The sequence below is a fragment of the Protopterus annectens genome, chromosome 2.part1 (genome assembly GCF_019279795.1).
Source record: "Protopterus annectens isolate FY-2018-M chromosome 2.part1, PAN1.0, whole genome shotgun sequence".
Classification (NCBI taxonomy): Eukaryota; Metazoa; Chordata; order Ceratodontiformes; family Protopteridae; genus Protopterus; species Protopterus annectens.
This window is the reverse complement of record NC_056729.1, coordinates 1,175,933,966-1,175,951,481: the sequence shown is the minus strand read 5'-3', so window position 1 is coordinate 1,175,951,481 and position 17,516 is coordinate 1,175,933,966.

The following is a 17,516-nucleotide window of genomic DNA, read 5'->3' as shown; positions in this document are numbered from 1 at the left end:
ATATGGCCAACATCATGGGACTCTGGGAAGAAATAAACAACTTAGCTGGGAGGTCTAAACAAATATAACCTGCTTTTTAACTGTCTGTGGTAAAACTTGGCTAACGATTTAGCACAGATGGTTAAAACATGAGCTCTTAGCTGAAAAAAGACTTTAAATTGTTGTGTTGTGTTTGGTGTCACCAGTCTTCATTTGTCTAAGCAAGCCTTGAGGGCAGAGACTGCTCCTGTTACCCTCCCCCAAGAAATGAGGCACTTGTGCCTAATGGGTTTAACTGATTAACAAATAAGTGAAATAAATGAAAAATCTCTACTACTCCTAATAATAATAGTAATAATAATAACAATAATTATATAAACACGTACTGACCCCAACCCCACCCACCCCCAAGAATAGAAAGCATAAGTACTTGTTACTTTTACTGTATCTTCATTCAGGTAAATAATCCAAACTACCAGAATGGCTCTTGGTATAGCTCAGAGCATTTGTGGATTTATAACTTATTTATTCACTACTAAATTTCAATTTATTGAAGTACCATGATCTAAAATAAATTATTAGTTTCATGAAGTTTCCACATACAAACCTGTTGGCTCGGATGGCCTTTACATTAAATATTTACAGGCAAGTGCATTTATAGAAGTATATTATCACTAGTATTATTACTAATATGCTCATACTCTCAGCTGTCTGGATTTTCACAGAATGTCCAGATTTTGGCTCATAATTTGGGTCTGTTCCTCATAAAATTTATGATTTTCTGGCAAATCATTGAGGATTGAAGTCACTAAATACTGACATATATTTGAGTTTCAAATTTTTTATATTTCAGAAAATGTAATCTAATGGAAAACTTGTTAATCCAGCAGCTTTTTTAAGTTTACAAGAGCAATATTTTTGTCCCTGATTTTGCATCTTTGTTTCTCCATTATTTTTGGCTTTATCCAGATTTCTTATGCTTAAAGGTTGAGAGGTGTAGGTATGTTTCTTGAACTATGAAAAATCACAATATTATACCCATTCCAAAGCAAGAACCAAATTCACAACCAGTGTCCTGCCGGTGAATTGTATTTCTTTCTCCTTTAGTGAAAATAATACAAAAGGCTGCAATCATAGGTTCATAGGTTCATAGGTTGATACTAGGCTATCTGCCCTAGGGCATTTATAAGCCTAGCCAGAGTGTGTTTGGCTTTCGCCACCCTTTCAGATTAGTTGACTGTGCCTCTGTATAGTAGGTCACAGAAGATAGCCCTTTTAAGGTTAGTTTACTGTGCCTCTGTCTAGTAGGGACATAGAAGAGATCCCAGGGGTAAACCTACAATCTCCCATCCACTCGTCAAGATTTATCTTGAAGAGGGTCATTGAAGGGCTCTGCCTAACATGTATTGGGATTTTGTTCCAGAGTGATGGGAGTCTCTGGGATATGAATCTGTCCCTCCAGCATGTCCTATTTATTTCTGTGCTGAGGTTTAAGTCCCTGGAGCATGTGGCTCTAAGGGATTTGGATTTCCTGAGGTGGAGCATGTCCATTAATTCTGGTTTGGACATGGCTTTATACATCAGGCACAGATCGCCTCTGAGTAGGCGGTAAGCAACTGAGTAGAGCTGGAGTTTCTTTAGCCTAACTGCGTAGGGCATTTGTTTGAGTCCCTTGATCCTCTTGGTGAGGTACTTTTGGGGTCTTTATAGTTGCTGCAAGTGTCTGGTAAGGTACATCCTAAATGGGGCATTGTATTCAATTATGGGCCTGATGAGTGATGAGTAGAGGGGCACAATGACCTCTCTTGATCTAGATGTGAACCCTTTCATGATAAGGTGGGCTATATAGAAGGTCTTTCTAACCACTTTGGCAACGTGATTGTCAAAGGAGAGATTGCTATCTACTTGGGTCCCCAAATCCCTAACTACTTCTTCTGTACGTAATGAATTACCACCTATGTGGTAATTTGTGGGCACTTTGTTTTTCCCAAAGGGGATAACTATGCACTTTTTGGCATTTAGATTTAGGCCATGGCTCTGGTACCAGTTATCCATCTCTGTGAGACCCTTTTGGAGGATGCTTGTGTCAGTCTGCGAGTCGATTATGGCACCCAGTTTGCAGTCATCTGCAAACTTGGTCAGTCATAATCCTCCCGTGTTAGCCTGTACCTCAGAGAAATATATACCGAACAAGAGAGGTCCCAGGACTGAGCCTTGTGGGACGCCACTTGTAACTGGTTTAGAGTCTGACATGGTACTTGCAGTTCTGACGATGTGGGTTCTATCCCTGAGCCAGTTTGCAACCCATCTTGTGACATAGGGGTTGATATTTAAGCTGGTGAGCTTATTTATGATGCCCGAGTGGGGTATTGTGTCAAAGGCTTTTGCGAGGTCCAGGTAGGCTGTGTGGACTACCTTCCCTTCATCTATGGCCTTGGTGACTGTTTCAAAGAAGTTGACCAGGTTCAAGAGGCAAGATCTGCCCTTAACAAAGCCGAATTGGGTAAGATCCAGTGTTTGGAGGTTCCCATTGTCTTTGTTTATGAGTTCCATGATGATATGCTCCATAGCTTTGCGGACCAGGCTAGTCAGGCTTATAGGGCGATAGTTTCCAGGGTCCATTGTGGCACCACCTTTGTGGAGTGGGACCACTGTTGCTGTACTCCATTTCTTGGGTACATATCCTGTAGTAAGGCTGAGATTGAACAGTGACTTTATGTGAGGGTTCAGTTCTTCTTGGAGCTCATGTAAGACGCAGCCCGGGACACCGTCTGGTCCCATTGATGCTGTGTTTTTTGCTTTAGAGAGGGCAGCTCTCACCTGTGCATCTGTGATGTCAGGGAGGCTACACTTTGTTGGGATAGACATTTGCTCTTTTGGGGAGGAGGGGGGGAGAAGTTTGCACTGAACCTGTCTGCCAGGATGTTGGCAATGTCTGTGGGTTCAGTGTATTTTTTGTCATTTTGCACAAAGTCAGAGCATATCTGGTAGTTGCCACCCAGGTTCCTGACATAACTAAAGAAAGCCTTGTGATTATCTTTAGCGTCTTGTGCAATTTTTCTTTCGAAGCTGGCCTTAGATGATTTTATGAGGGATTGTAGTTTCTTGCTAGTACTGATCAGAGATGCCTTCCCTTTCTGGGATTTTGCTCTATCATTTAGTAGCTTCCTCCTTCTGTTGTATAGCTTATTTATGGCTGGGGTCCACCCGACAGGTCTCCTGCCTTTGGAGGAGTGAGTCTTGGTTTTATTTGGGATAGCACGATCCATGCATTCCTGTAGGTGTCCCTAGAATGCGTTTGTAAAGGATACTGTGGTTTGGGCCGTATTTTCCACTGGTCTGGGGGCTTTGAAGGATTCCACTTTGGTTTTGAGAAGTGTGAAGTTTGCTTTTGAGAAGTTCTTCACCATGGTTTCCTTGGCTGGGGGTGGGGACAGGATATGGATGCCCAGTGAGATTAATTTATGGTCAGATCTTACCAATGAGGGGTATACCTCTGGTATGGAACATAGAGTCCCCATGTTGGTGATGATCAGGTCCAATATGTTTTCCCCTCTTTTGGGAGTGGTGACCAGTTGTTCCATAGCATTTGAGTTTATAAATTCCAGGAACCATTGGGTGAGGGTGTTGGGGCTTGAGTAGTGCTCCCAGTCTATGTTTGGGTAGTTGAAGTCACCCAATATGATGGTGTTTGGAGAGACCTTCATATTCTCCAGTGTTCTCAGGAAAGCTGAGTGGGGTTCCTGAGTTTGGGAGGGTGGTCTGTAACAGGCTACAAACTGAAAGACAGTTTTGCCCTTTGTTAGTTGCACATGGATGGTCTCCGATGCTTCGTGCAGTGCCACTAACCTGGAGGTGTGGGTATCTTTGATGAATATGGATACTCCCCCTCCTTTTGTGGTTCGGTCCAAGTTTTGGGGCCGAAAAGCATGGTATGAGGTATAACCTGGTAGTGCTGGGGTGCTCTTGGGAGCCTTGAACCAGGTTTCTGTTACTGCACAGATATCGATATTCTCCATACTGAGGAGAGCCTCGAGTGCATGCATCTTGAGGTTTAGACTTCTGGCGTTGAGCAGCATTACCCTTAGTTTCTTTTTCCTTGTGTTGTCTATGGAGGTGAGTTTGTCTTTTGAGCTTTGCCTAAAAAAGGCACTATGGGGGTGGCAAGAGCCTTAGCCAGTACTCAAAAGCCCAGGGGTAATAGGTTCAAGCCGTCACTAGCGAAGCAACGTGGTTTGTCGAGCATGTTATCCCAGGCTGACAGACACTGGATCCCCTTTGAATGACACCAATACTTTAGCCAATTGTTAAAATTGATCATTTTGTCTTTATACTGTGGCATCATTCTTGGTGAGGGTAAGATGCTACTCAAGGTCAGGGTCATACAGGCCTGGGCTACATGATCAGAGAGCTCCTCTATGTCTCTTTTCATGTAGTCCAGAGAGGTACGTCTCAGGTCATTCACACCAGCATGGACAATGATGGAGTCATATTTGTACTTGCTTTGGAGTGACCTGAGTGCTTGTGTTATGTGGCGGATCCTGGCACCCGACAGGCAGCTTACAGTGACCTTCTCCTTGTTCAGCCTGGTGAGTGGGACGTCAGTGTGTCTGACAATAGAGTCACCTATTACAAGTGTATTAGGTGTGTTGTTTAGCCTTAAGGGCTGTGACTGTGTGGCACACTGACTTTGGGAACTATGTGATACATGGGTATTGTTGTGGGGTAGCGGTTGCTTGGAAGTCTGCTTTGGAAGTCTCTGCTACTTGGGCAGATTTTTATTTAGAGCCTCCAAGTATGTTTTTGTGTGTTTATGTGTTTGGTTTGCTGTTGCGATAGGTCTATGTGAGACTGGATTTGTGGTGTGTGTGGTTACCTTCTCCTCCTGACTGACTGCACCAGTACTGGGTTGAGAGAGCTCAGCCTCCAGTTTGACTATATAGTTGCATCTCTCACATATATTTGAGCTTGTTGGGAGGAGGAGAGGGTGGTCTGTGTACATAAGGCAGTTGTAACATTGCCTCAAGATTCCCAGATTCACCAACTGGACTGGAGAGTAAACCCGAAACTGACTTTTGGACATGCCAGAATAGTATAAGGAACTACTTTTTGACTGATCAAAAAGGACCAATAGGGAGCCAAGTACTTAAAGGGAGTATAAGAGGGTGTAGTGCTTTAGTTTATTAGTGCTTACTTATAATATTACTTATACGAGCAACTGCAGGGCTTTAGAATGAAAATAGAGTACTTACTTTGAGATTTAGAGCAGTTCTAAGGGAAAAAGTGAATAGCAGACTTTGTGGAGCCAGGAATAGTTTAAACCCATTTAAGCGGCACTGCCCGATGCTGCGCTATGCGCAAAATCGTGCAAAACCACGCAAATGCGGGTTTTAAAGCAGGGAAACTGAAAGAGATAGGAATTGACACAAAATGGCCAATAAGCTACTTGTTTCAGGGCTGAGACCACTCCTCCAGGGACAGATAGGCTGCTCAAAGCTCCCCACTCTCACTGGTGAACAGAGAAGCTTTTTCCTATCCAAGTAAGGATACAAGGAAACAAGCAAAGTTTCATGATGAGGTATACGGTAAACTCACCGGCCACATGCCTGACTTTAGAAAGGGTCACAGAATGAATACTTTATTTCTTCATTCTCAAAGATAACATATTTCTTTCTTTGGACACAAGGAAGCTCATTATCACGTTCAATGCCCTATACAAGTCAGGTGTTCTGGAAGGCCCTGCTATTTACCATATACATCAGTTCCATTGCAATATCTCTATTTGGTTATCTGAACGTCTGGGAAAGAGCTGTCCCTTTAATATGTAAACTCAGCCTTGTCATGATCTTGAACAACTGTAATGCAGAGTCAACCTTAGTGCAGAGACAATGCCTCAGTACGAACCAAGAAACTTGGATCACCTTTGTGTATGAAGGAAAGTCCCTTAAAAAAATGCGGGTCACAAATATCTAGCTGTCTGGAAAATCTCATCACTGATGCTTTCCAATCACATTCATAACCCATGAAGGAACATTTTAACTGTATTTTACATTTATTAAAAGCTAATACATTTTTAACAAGGCAGACTACAATTTTCATTTGGGAAAGGGGCCCTCCTTCCAGCCCTTGAATATGCCCTAAATGTCATAGAGGTCAATATACTATGTTTAAAAATAATACATGCTAGTAAACATAGTCTGTATATTTGTCATTTGGTACCCAGGATGAAACAATGCTACCTCATAATCAAGGAGTCTGGTTGTTAAAGCATCACCAGAAGACTTTCCTTTTGTATTAGTACTTTAATCAGTAGAACTTCAGATCTTGAGTAGTGCAAGTTGTAAAGTCATTTCAATAGTATTGGGCACACTTTAAGGGTTCTAGGATCAAGTCCAACATAGGCAACCTTGCAGGCAATGTCAGTGGCTGGTCATGGCAAAGAAGGCAATTTTCTGGGCCAGCACTCCCTTTGAAACCCTATCCCTGGTACCAAATAAAATGAAGGATGTACCATGTCTGCAGAATAAAACATACTAACTTATGTAAGTGGAGTTTTTGAAATGAAGAAATGTGATAATTTTTGTATTTTATTTTCCACAGTAGTATAAACATATTTGCATTCAGATGAGGTAAAACATATTTATGGAAAATAATGGCAGTTGATAGGTAAGAGGCGTAGCTTACATGCATCTATTTCTGTAGCCAAGGCAGTCAGTTGGCTTGCTCTCCCTATTCCCAAAATAGTAATTCTGTATGCAATTATAGCCTTTGTAAGGCATGTTAACTAATATTATACTTAATCAATAACCCACGCCTGGGTGTGGGTAATGCTGGATTTACCCACGGTTGGTGTGGTTTGGTCAAGAGGGTGAAGCCCGAGTGGCCAAACAAAGACAACCATGGATAAATCCAGCATTACCCACACCCAGACGTGAGTTATTGCTATTATACAATGACCTTATTTAAGAAAAAAAAATACTTTTCTTAAATAATGGCATTGTATAATGCCTCATTGCTGCCTTTCTGCAGCTGTCTGGTATTCTGCGGCAGTTCTGATGTACTGCACATGTGTATGCTTATGCAATACATCAGAGCTGTGGGTGGAAGCAACGGAAAAAGCAAGATCTCTGTTGCTTTTTACAAAGTGTCTTGCTATGTTAAAGGAGTTTAACATAGTGAGACAGCTTTAAAAAAAGCAACAGAGAAAGGAAGATCTCCATTACTTGTTTTTAAAGCTGTCTTGCTATGTTAAACTCCTTTAACATAGCGAGACAGTTTCTAAAAAGCAACAGAGATCTTGCATTCTCCGTTGCTGTAAAAAAAAAAAAGACATACTAATGGAAAAAGTCCAGGCGACCGGACCTTTTTCCATTAGTATAAGTTTTTGATTTACAGCGTGCACGCTGACCAATCAGCGTGCACATTTTGGAATATTAATGGGGGGGGGGGTCATTGTATAATCTATGATTTAGAAGTGAAAGATGACATATTTGCAGTGTGCTGCAGATTTTTGGTTTGTTGCCTGGTAGTGATCTTCATCTTAAAAACATGCATAGAGTTGAGAGAAGTCAATAAGGGCATGAAGTGATATATTTTTTTCTCATGATTAGGAAGTTAGAATTCTTTTAGTGCTTTGTACAAACCAGTATATTTGCAAATAACAGTCTGAATGCATTGTAAAGCATTTGGGGTTGCAATCAATACCACAGTATAAGCAGAAATTGATTGGCTTCAAAAATTGGCTAAGTTTCTGGTGTCATTCTAAGGGGATCCAGCATCTGTCTGCTTGGGATGACATGATTGACAGACCTTGATGCTTTTCTAGAAATGGACTGCATCGGGTTTCTGGATACTGGCTAAGGCTCTTGCCACCCCTATAGTGCCTTTTTTAGGTGATGTTCCAAAGTCCAAATTACCACTGTAACAGCTATAAATAAATGCAATCTGAGGGTCATGCTGCTCAACGTAGAAGTCTAAATCTCAAGATGCACTTGCTTGAAGCACTCCTCAAAATGGAGAGCATCAACATTTGTGCTGTAAAGGAGACCTAGTTTAAAGCAGCAGAAAGCACCCCTGCACTACCAGGCTATAACTCATTCCACACCTTTCGACCCCAGAACATGGAACGAAGCTCCAAAGGTGGTAGTGTCTCCATATTCATAAAGGATATGCACACCTCCAGACTAGTAGTCCAGCATAACGGATCTGAGTAAGACGGCGATTCTGGTCATAGCCTGCTAAAGGTCCCCGACCATGTCCCAAGAGTCTCACTACACATTTCTAAGCACCCTGGAAACTATTAAGGTCCAACCCAACACTCTCATACTAGGTGACTTCAACTACCCCTACATCAACTGGGATAAACTACTCATGCAACAATACACTGCTCCAACGCTTCCTGGAATTCATCAGTTCCAATGCCCTGGACCAGCTCATTCTTACCCCCACTTGAGGAAGCAACATTCTTGACCTAGTTATTACTAACATGGGCAACCATTGCTCTACATCAATAGTCAATTCCTCCCTGGTTAGTTCTGACCACAAACTAATCACCATGGAAATCCACATCTCACCCATGCCCCCCAAAAGGTAACCGCCATATAAAACTTCTCCAAAGCTGACTTTGGGCTAACTTCACGACACCCATGTCAATGAAAAATAGATGCATGACTGCCGAATCATACACCAATGCACTGCACGAACATGTACATAAATGCATGGAACTAGCCATACCCAACAGAACCAAGACACTCTCCTCCAAAAAAAGGAAGCCAATCTGGTGGTTCCCTGCCATTAATAAACTCTACAACAGAAGGAAGAAACTGTTGCAGAAAAAGGTGAAGTCTGAAGACTGGAAAAAACTCCCTTATTAGCCTCAACAAAAAGTTTAGTTACCTAATCAAAACCTCTAAAGCCAGCTATGAAGACAGAATTATCACCCTATTAGCCTGACGAGTCTGATATGTAAGGCTATGGAGTGCATCATCATGGACCTAATTAACAAGGGTAAAGGGAATCTCCAAGCTCTAGATCCCACACAACTTGGTTTTGTGAAAGGTAGATCATGTCTGCTCAACCTAGTTGACTTTTTTGAGTCAGTCACTAGAGCTGTGGATGAGGGCAAGGCAGTTCATACAGCCTACCTCGATCTGGCCAAGGTCTTTGATACCATTCCCCACTCAGGAATTATTGATAAACTCACCAAACTAGGCATCATCCCCTATATCACTAGGTGGGTTGTAAATTGGTTCACAGAACCCACAGTGTGAAAGGGTCTATATTACAAGATCAAAGCTTTAGTTAATCAAATAACTAAAGCTCAATCTTGTAATATCAAAATGGTAAAATGTCGAATGGCTGATTCAACCCAGGGGCGGGCTTCCCTTAGCCATTTTGTGGATTATGCCCTTTTCTCCAATTTGGAGTGATCTCGGAGTTGGTATATTTAGTTGGGGGTGTGGAGTCAAAGCCCCCAACTTGATTTTGAGTCTAAAGTTTTTTTTTTTTAAAGTGGCCAAGGGAAGTATTTCCCTGGGTTGAAAGAGACGTTTGACATTTTCCAATTTCGATATTACAAGATCGAGCTTTAGTTATTCGATTAACTAAAGCTTCGATGTTGTAATATAGATGCGTGTGAAAGAAGTGGACTCCAAGTCAGACTGCTGACCAGTTACAAGTGGAGTCCCACAGGGATCGGTCCTGGGTCCTCTCCTGTATGGCATCTACTTTTCAGATTTACTTCTATACATACCCAAACACCAGCTCTACCCCATGCATAAGCAGAAAAAACTAACAACCCTTACAGTGGACTTTGTCCTGCTTTTAAGCTTGCACAATTAATAAAAGACACAACATGCAGTCATACCCATCCCTATGTCATGCTTATGTCTTGCTCTTATTCGGAGATCTTTCAATCCTGTTCTTAACTTCAAACAATAAGTTATACTAAAAACGTCTTCCTTGAAGTGATGTCACATATTATCTTATTTTATTTATTTATTTATTTTATTTATTTTACATTTGTTAACCGGGATAGTCCAACTGGTTACATGTCCATTTTCAGTGGAGGCCCGGGGAGAAAAGCTCCAAAGAAACACATATGCAAGACATACAGACAATATATTTTACATGTTTCTAGTATATTCAACCAGACAATATAGATGAGCACCCATTATTAATCTTGAAAGTACTTTTCTTAATTCATGTATATAATTAAGTCTATTCTTAGTTTTTTTATGTCATGTTATGTCATGCATGTACCTTATTATTACTTGACATACACAACTGAAGCTTTTCTCCTCCAGCCTCCACTGAAAAAGGGCTTCTGCCCAATTGAACTAACCCAGTCAACAAATGTCAAAATAAATAAATAAATAAAATAAAAATAAATATCTGTATATATTGTCAATAAAGCATAACCTACAATGGATACCAAAGTTCCAAGTTTTCCTATCAAATAAACTACAATGCTATCTCTCTATGTACAAATACCTAAAAATTCAACATAAAATAGCCAAAAGCTAGCACAACTTACAAATAATTAATATGGACAGTGCAGCAGTGCAGTGATAGCATTGTCACCTCACAGCAAGAGGTTCCCCAGTTCAATTCTCAGCTGGGGTGCCTTCTGTGTGGAGTCTGCATGTCCTCCCTGCATTCATGTGTGTTTCCTCCAGGTGCTCCAGTTTCCTACCACATTACAAAGACATGGATCTGGAGTGTTTCTCCCTGGGCCTCTACTGAAAATTGGCTTCATTCCAAATTGGACTTTCCCAGTAAACAAATGTTAATTAAATTAAAAAATAATATTATATATATATGTCAAAATAATAACATACTATAATTTAGTTATATATTTTACCATTTAAAAGTAGTCCACTGTTGCTACATAAAAGTTTAATAATCTTCTATTAGTCACAAATATTAAATAATCCATTAAACAGTGTACTATATACCTATTTATTTGTACAAATTATCCATTAAATATTCCTAAATTATTCACTCATTCAACAATATTATAACTGAATCTCTAAATAAATAAATAGAACACAGTGGGACATGAAGCAATAAAGATATCTATAAACTTACAGATGAAAGGTAATCTCATCATATCAAACTATTATACAAAAGGGAAATCAAAGCACATATATATTTATCATGCTAAAAGATATACACATTTTATAGATCTAACAAAACCTCTCAATTTTTAAAGCACAAGTGTCTGTATCTCAAAATTGTGAAACACTCTTAACATGACATATACCAACATATTTAAGAATCCTTTAGCTTATTAAACTACTTCATAAAATATGTACATTACTGAGGTCAAGGGGAATGTCTTGTTATTTCTATGGAGTCAAAAATATTTGCAGTCTATATTGTATTCAAAAGTTACAATGTGCTTAATACAAATCCCATTCCCCCTTCTTAGGTTCAGACATATTGAAAACTCTGCTTTACTTTCCATCAAAATGGATGTATTGATTCAGCAATATAATACTCAAATTTCAGCTCTGACTTATAAACGAGATATTTCAGGTAGTCTTAGTGACTCATACAATATGCAAAAAGCTTCAAAGTTCATATGACCCAGCTTCAAATTTCAGCTTTCAGATTATTTTCAAATATTTTTATATGATTTTCTGTGTAAATTATATAAGATCTTGTACAGTTGCATATCTGCAATATGCAGGTATATGTAACACATAGCTTCCTTATAAGCATGTGTTACTTAAATATATTTTTTGCCTTATTTCCCCAGTAATATTCTACCTTATTTTATTCGACTTGTATTTCTGAAATCTCCCATCAAAAGCTCTTTAATCATCATCTCTCTATTAGAGATTATAGTATGTGCATATATTTCTTAACTTACTGATGCTGCTCTTTTATTAATCTTACATATTACATATTTCATTTCTAGCACATTTTCATATAATTCATAAGACATTTACTCTTCTTATTAATTCTAATATTGCAAGCCTTCTTGACTATATATAAAAGTATTCCTGCTTGTTTAATTTGAATGTGTGTTTTAGCCATTGTGAACTGCTGTTCTGATCTAAGGCTCACATCCTGACATTAGAATTTGATTATACGTGAAAATGACAACTCACAGCACACAACAGCTACTGATTTCCTCTGTAAATTTCTCATTCTTCTTACTTCTTGTAAACTATTTTGATCAGTAACAAACATCTTACTTTTCTTATTTACATTATGTACAGTTAGAGTTTATAACACTACAGCACAAGCTATTAACATTCAGCAAATGTAAGCAAATTATATGTAAGCAACGGATCAATATAAAACATTATTATAGCTTTTTTCTTACCAATTCTTCATTCTAAGAAAGGAAAAATATGCTATTCTGAGTACATTTCTCACATATATACTTAAAAAAGAAAGAAAAAGAAAGTTCCTTTCTGTTTTCACAGACATCAGTGATGGACTTGGGCCTAGATTTTCTTCAGAACAGCTCAACACCGGAAGCAAGGCAAACAAGAATCTATCATTCTGACTCACCTGGAACATTTTTTTTTGTTCTCAAGCTTTCATTAAATGTTATTTACTTCATACATGACATGTGAAAGGAATGTGTTACACAGGAATAAATAAAACAAAATCATCAGCACTTTTAACACTTCTAGTTAGCATATTACTTCGATCTGATATTCATTCAACCATGCAATGTACACATTAGCAAAGTCAAACAAATAAAATTAAATTCCCAACTGATATAGTCTTAATGTTACCAATTCTATTGCTTATAATTTAATGATATTCTCTTACACTAAGTATTTGTTTAACATTTAGAAATACACTTATAAGTTTAGTTAAATGAAATATATTAAGTCTTTCACTGTAAATATAGTAAAACTAACCATTTGTATTCCTCATCATGAAAAATGTTTTAGCTTAAAATATAAAATACATACTTACTTATGTTTGGAAGCTTAGAGTCCAATACAAACCATTTACTTAAAGGGCAAATCTACTGTTTCAGAAAAAAGTCCTGTGATCAGAGAATAAAAGCCATTTGTTTTTGAGCTTTTTAATTTAGAAGCAATTTTCCATGAATATTTTAGCTTAAAATATAAAATACATACTTACATATGTTTGGAAGCTTAGAGTCCAATACAAACCTTTTACTTAAAGGGCAAATCTACTGTTTCAGAAAAACGTCCCGTGATCAGAGAATACAAAACATTTGTTTTTGAGCTTTTTAATTTTAGAAGCAATTTTCCGGGAATTCAGCTCACTCTGACTCTTGAGGGCTATGTTGTTCTACCACATTTCCTCAGTATTATTAAGGATTTTATTCTTGTTAACAAATGTGGATGCCTCCTCCAGCATGTCAAATAGTTTAGCTCCTTCAGAAATAAAAAATTTGATCTTTGCAGCAAGCATGAAAGTTCCTTTAATATTGTTCTTTTTAAGTTCCTTCATCAGTTGTAAGCAGGACTTTCTTTTACTCATTACTTTACTGGAGTAATCATTGTTAAATCTGACTACATATTCACATGTTTTAATAGGCAGGCTAAACCATGCTGCTTTTGATATTTGATCTTTTGCCAAGCAAGACATAAACATAACTATAATTAAATGTGATGGGGCGGGGTTCCTTCTTTGAAGGTTCTGTCAGGGATCTATGTGCCCTTTCAATTCCAAAAGATAAAGTTTCATGTAAATTTAATGGTTGATGTAGCCAGATTGTTAAGAAGTTTATTACATTGTCTTCATCATACTTTTCAGGTACACCATAAATTCTAATGTTATTTCATACCAATCTATTTTTCTAAATCATCAACTTTATCTGTTCAACAATTATTTTGTTTTAAAAGAAATTCAGTCTGAGACTGACCTTCAATTATTCTCCCTATGTTATCATTTAAAGCTTCTTACATGCTCCTGATCTGGGTACTTTGGTGTTTCATATGAATTTCTAAATGTTCCATCTTCTTTCAGATCTTTTTTTTTTTTATTTTTCTATTTTGGTATCCAGTGTGTCTATTTTAAGCAATACATCTTGTATTTGAGATATTTTTAGACTGGATGTCTTTTTTAACCCTAGAATACTGAGTACTATTTCTTGAGTGGCTCATGTTGAAGTCTCTTCTCACTTAACTTAAAAGTTGAAATTCTTACAGGAAAATCACAGCTTTTGAAGAGCTTGAAGCTATAAATCTTTTTCTATGACTATTATTGAATAAAATTAGCTAATATGTATGTCCAAATTTAAATTCTGTATTACATTTTATGTCAGAGAAAAGTTTTTAGTCATAGATCTTTCACCAGTTGCTGCTGTCAGTTAGCCATCTTGGCCATGTCCCTAGATAATTCCAAATTAAGTCCAACAATAGTAATTATGAGGTCACATCCATCTATTTAATTTTTGTTTCTTTATTTATTTATTCTTTCTTGACATGGTTAGGACCACTAGGCTAATAGCATCTTTTCAAGGAAGCCCCAAGGTGGTATTTATACTACTAAGGGAAATTTGGCAATAGTATCAGGGAAATGTCTACTCTTTTCATTATAAGGAGGGTGTTTTTTGTTGCTGCACTTCCTGCTTCTGTTCCTAGCACAGACACAGCTAGGAAAAGCTGTGGAGTAATGGACCGAGAAGAAAGTTGTTTTGTTGGTGATAGTAGTGTGGTTCTGTCAACTGGACAGTTAGCAGTTGAAAAGCGAGGGGATAGTACAAATAGTTGCACTTATCTGACTTTAAACCTTATGATTTTGAAGAAGTTGTAACTGAAATTGCTTCTGGAGGTTTGCTTGATGAAACATTGGTTGGTTAACTGAGTAAAGCTGACCTGGAGAAAAGTATGAGATTTCATGGTTGGATATAATGGAAAAGGTTTTCAGAATGTACAGTCAGTTGGGTGATAAAGAAATGAATGGATGGACACAAAATTAAAGGTGGAATACAATCTGGAAAATCCTAGGCTGATGGAGTTGGAAGAATAAAAGGTACTGAAAGCTTTATTAAAAAGAAAAAAATTAGTATTATTTGTGTGATGATAGGAGGTACTGCCAACCATATCAAGAAAAGTAGGGCAGTGGATGTGTAACATATGCCAGCATGGCTCCCCTTCAAAACATCTAAAACCCATAACATCTAAAATCATAACATCAAAAACATAACATCTAAAACCCACAACATCTAAAACCCACAACATCTAAAACCTATAACATTGAATTTCATAACATCTAAAATATGCATCACAACATTGAACACTACAAATTGCATGAACATAACATCCCCTCCATGGTTTACTATTAAATGTACGAAATTCAAAAATAATTTTGTACTTAAATATCAACAATTAATGTCAAAACTGCAGATTTACAATTGTTCAGTTAGTCGTAAATCTGCAGTAATCGCCAAACATGTTAAATTCATTTTATGGCAATAAACGACAATACCACCCTTGCCATTAATCCCAACCTCCTGCAACTAATATCCCATTTATGCATGGGGGCAATCCCCCCCCCCCCGAGATCACACTACAGTGAGGAAAGGGATATATTTCCCTAACCATACTGTACCGTGATCTCTGTACATCCCTTCGAATGTTTATATTTGCGAATGCACAGGACATTCACAAATATAACGTTCGAACATTTGGAATATACTCATATGACCGATTCGAGAATCTGTAGTTCGAATAATTTATAGGCATACATTCCAACATCAAGATACTAATAGTAAACCCCCCTTCACATATAATGACACCAAACTAACAAATGCACTTTTTACTAGATTTCTGCAAGGGGGCAAGCCCCCTACACCCCCCCCGTAAATTAAATATACCAACTCTGAGATCGCACTACAGTGGGAAAAAGTTAATCTCCTAACCCCACTGTATCACAGTCACCATAAACAATTTAAACATAATGTCTATATCACTTACCTGTATGGCCTAAAAAAGACATGGAGTGGCAAAATAAACACTATATAAATGGTATAAATTCCTACCCTATATAAATAATAACTATAGAAATAAAAACTACAACATCTCATAGTGATACCACAAGATTAACAGATTAAACTATAATATTTACAAGTTTGATGATACACTATTACATATTACACATTTTAGATGTTATAAAATTCGATGTTATGGGTTTTAGAGGTTATGGATTTTAGATGTTATGGTCTCGATGTTTTGATTTTAGATGTTATGAGTTTTAGATGTTTTGAAGGGGAACTGCCAGCACAGATAGCTGGTATTTTGTAAAGAATGATATGTCATTTGTGTATCAAACTGATTTATACTGATGCTTCTGTGTAACAATGTATTTGCTTGTGTTAAAATGTATTAACAGTGTTTCCTGGATAGAAAAGAAATGTATATGCATTACTGTAACTGTTCAAATGTATACACTGTAACAGTATACACTGGGAGAGAAGAGGTTAATCCATTTGACTTTGAAAAGTATTCTTGAAATTAATTTACTTTATGGGTTAAGCCATAATTATGGTTAAAAAATGTAAAATAAAGACTAAAAGACACAAACAAAAGTGAGTGAACGGCAAACTGCAACAAAGCACGGACTATTGTTTATACTACACTCTTTTTTTAATGTACTATGTTTTGTAAAGTTGATTTCTAATATTTACCCTGTTTTTCATTTGGTGAATAATTAGATTGATTTTATCATAAAAAATATATGTATCTCTCAATCCTAGTAAATGGTAACATTTTGTTAACTTAAGAACGTGGGATTGAAGTAGAGGTAGTCAGAGTTTAATGTATGTGTATATTTAGAAGACAGCCGTGGGCATCTTCAGGTGTCAGGCTGTTGCTTGCGGTCTATGCTTTTTATAATAATTGTGACTGAGTGGCTATTTTATTATAAGTTTTCAACCCATTGGCGCTTTAAATTTGTAATTCTGTAGAATTGAACTAATTGAGTTAATTGTTATTCGCTAATGGTGTAAATCTGTTTAGGGTAATTTTATATAAGTAGGAAGCTTTATTAAGCAATATTTTGTCTGATGAAGGTTGGGCATTACCTCACCCGAAAGCGCTTACAATAAACTGCTTTTTGTTTTATGAAGTAGTCTGTGCTTTGTTGCAGTTTGCCATTCACTCACTTTTGTTTGTGTCTTTAAGCCATAATTATGTTATCCCACAGTTTTGAAGTGAGCCAGAGACACAGTGCCTGTGCTAGAGAATAGGTTGTAGCTCCTGTAGTGAGAGTGGAATGATTTTTGTTTTATGGTTTCCATATATTTTAATAAAACTTAGCTAAAAGTCTAGAGTGTACTGTAGCACATAGGTGCTACACCCTGGCAGCTTCTAGTGACGGTTGATAGTGTGGGAAACAGTCAGATGACCAAATGTGTGGGGTTTATATTAGATCACCGAATGCTTAGGTTAGCAAATGGTGATTAATCGACCCCATGTAAGCGAAAGCTTACAAAATCAAACTGTCAGAACAGCGATGTTTTTTTTCCAAGGGAAAAAAATCTCTGTTCCAAGAAAAAAAAAAAGAAAGAAAACACTTTAATACATGATATTAAG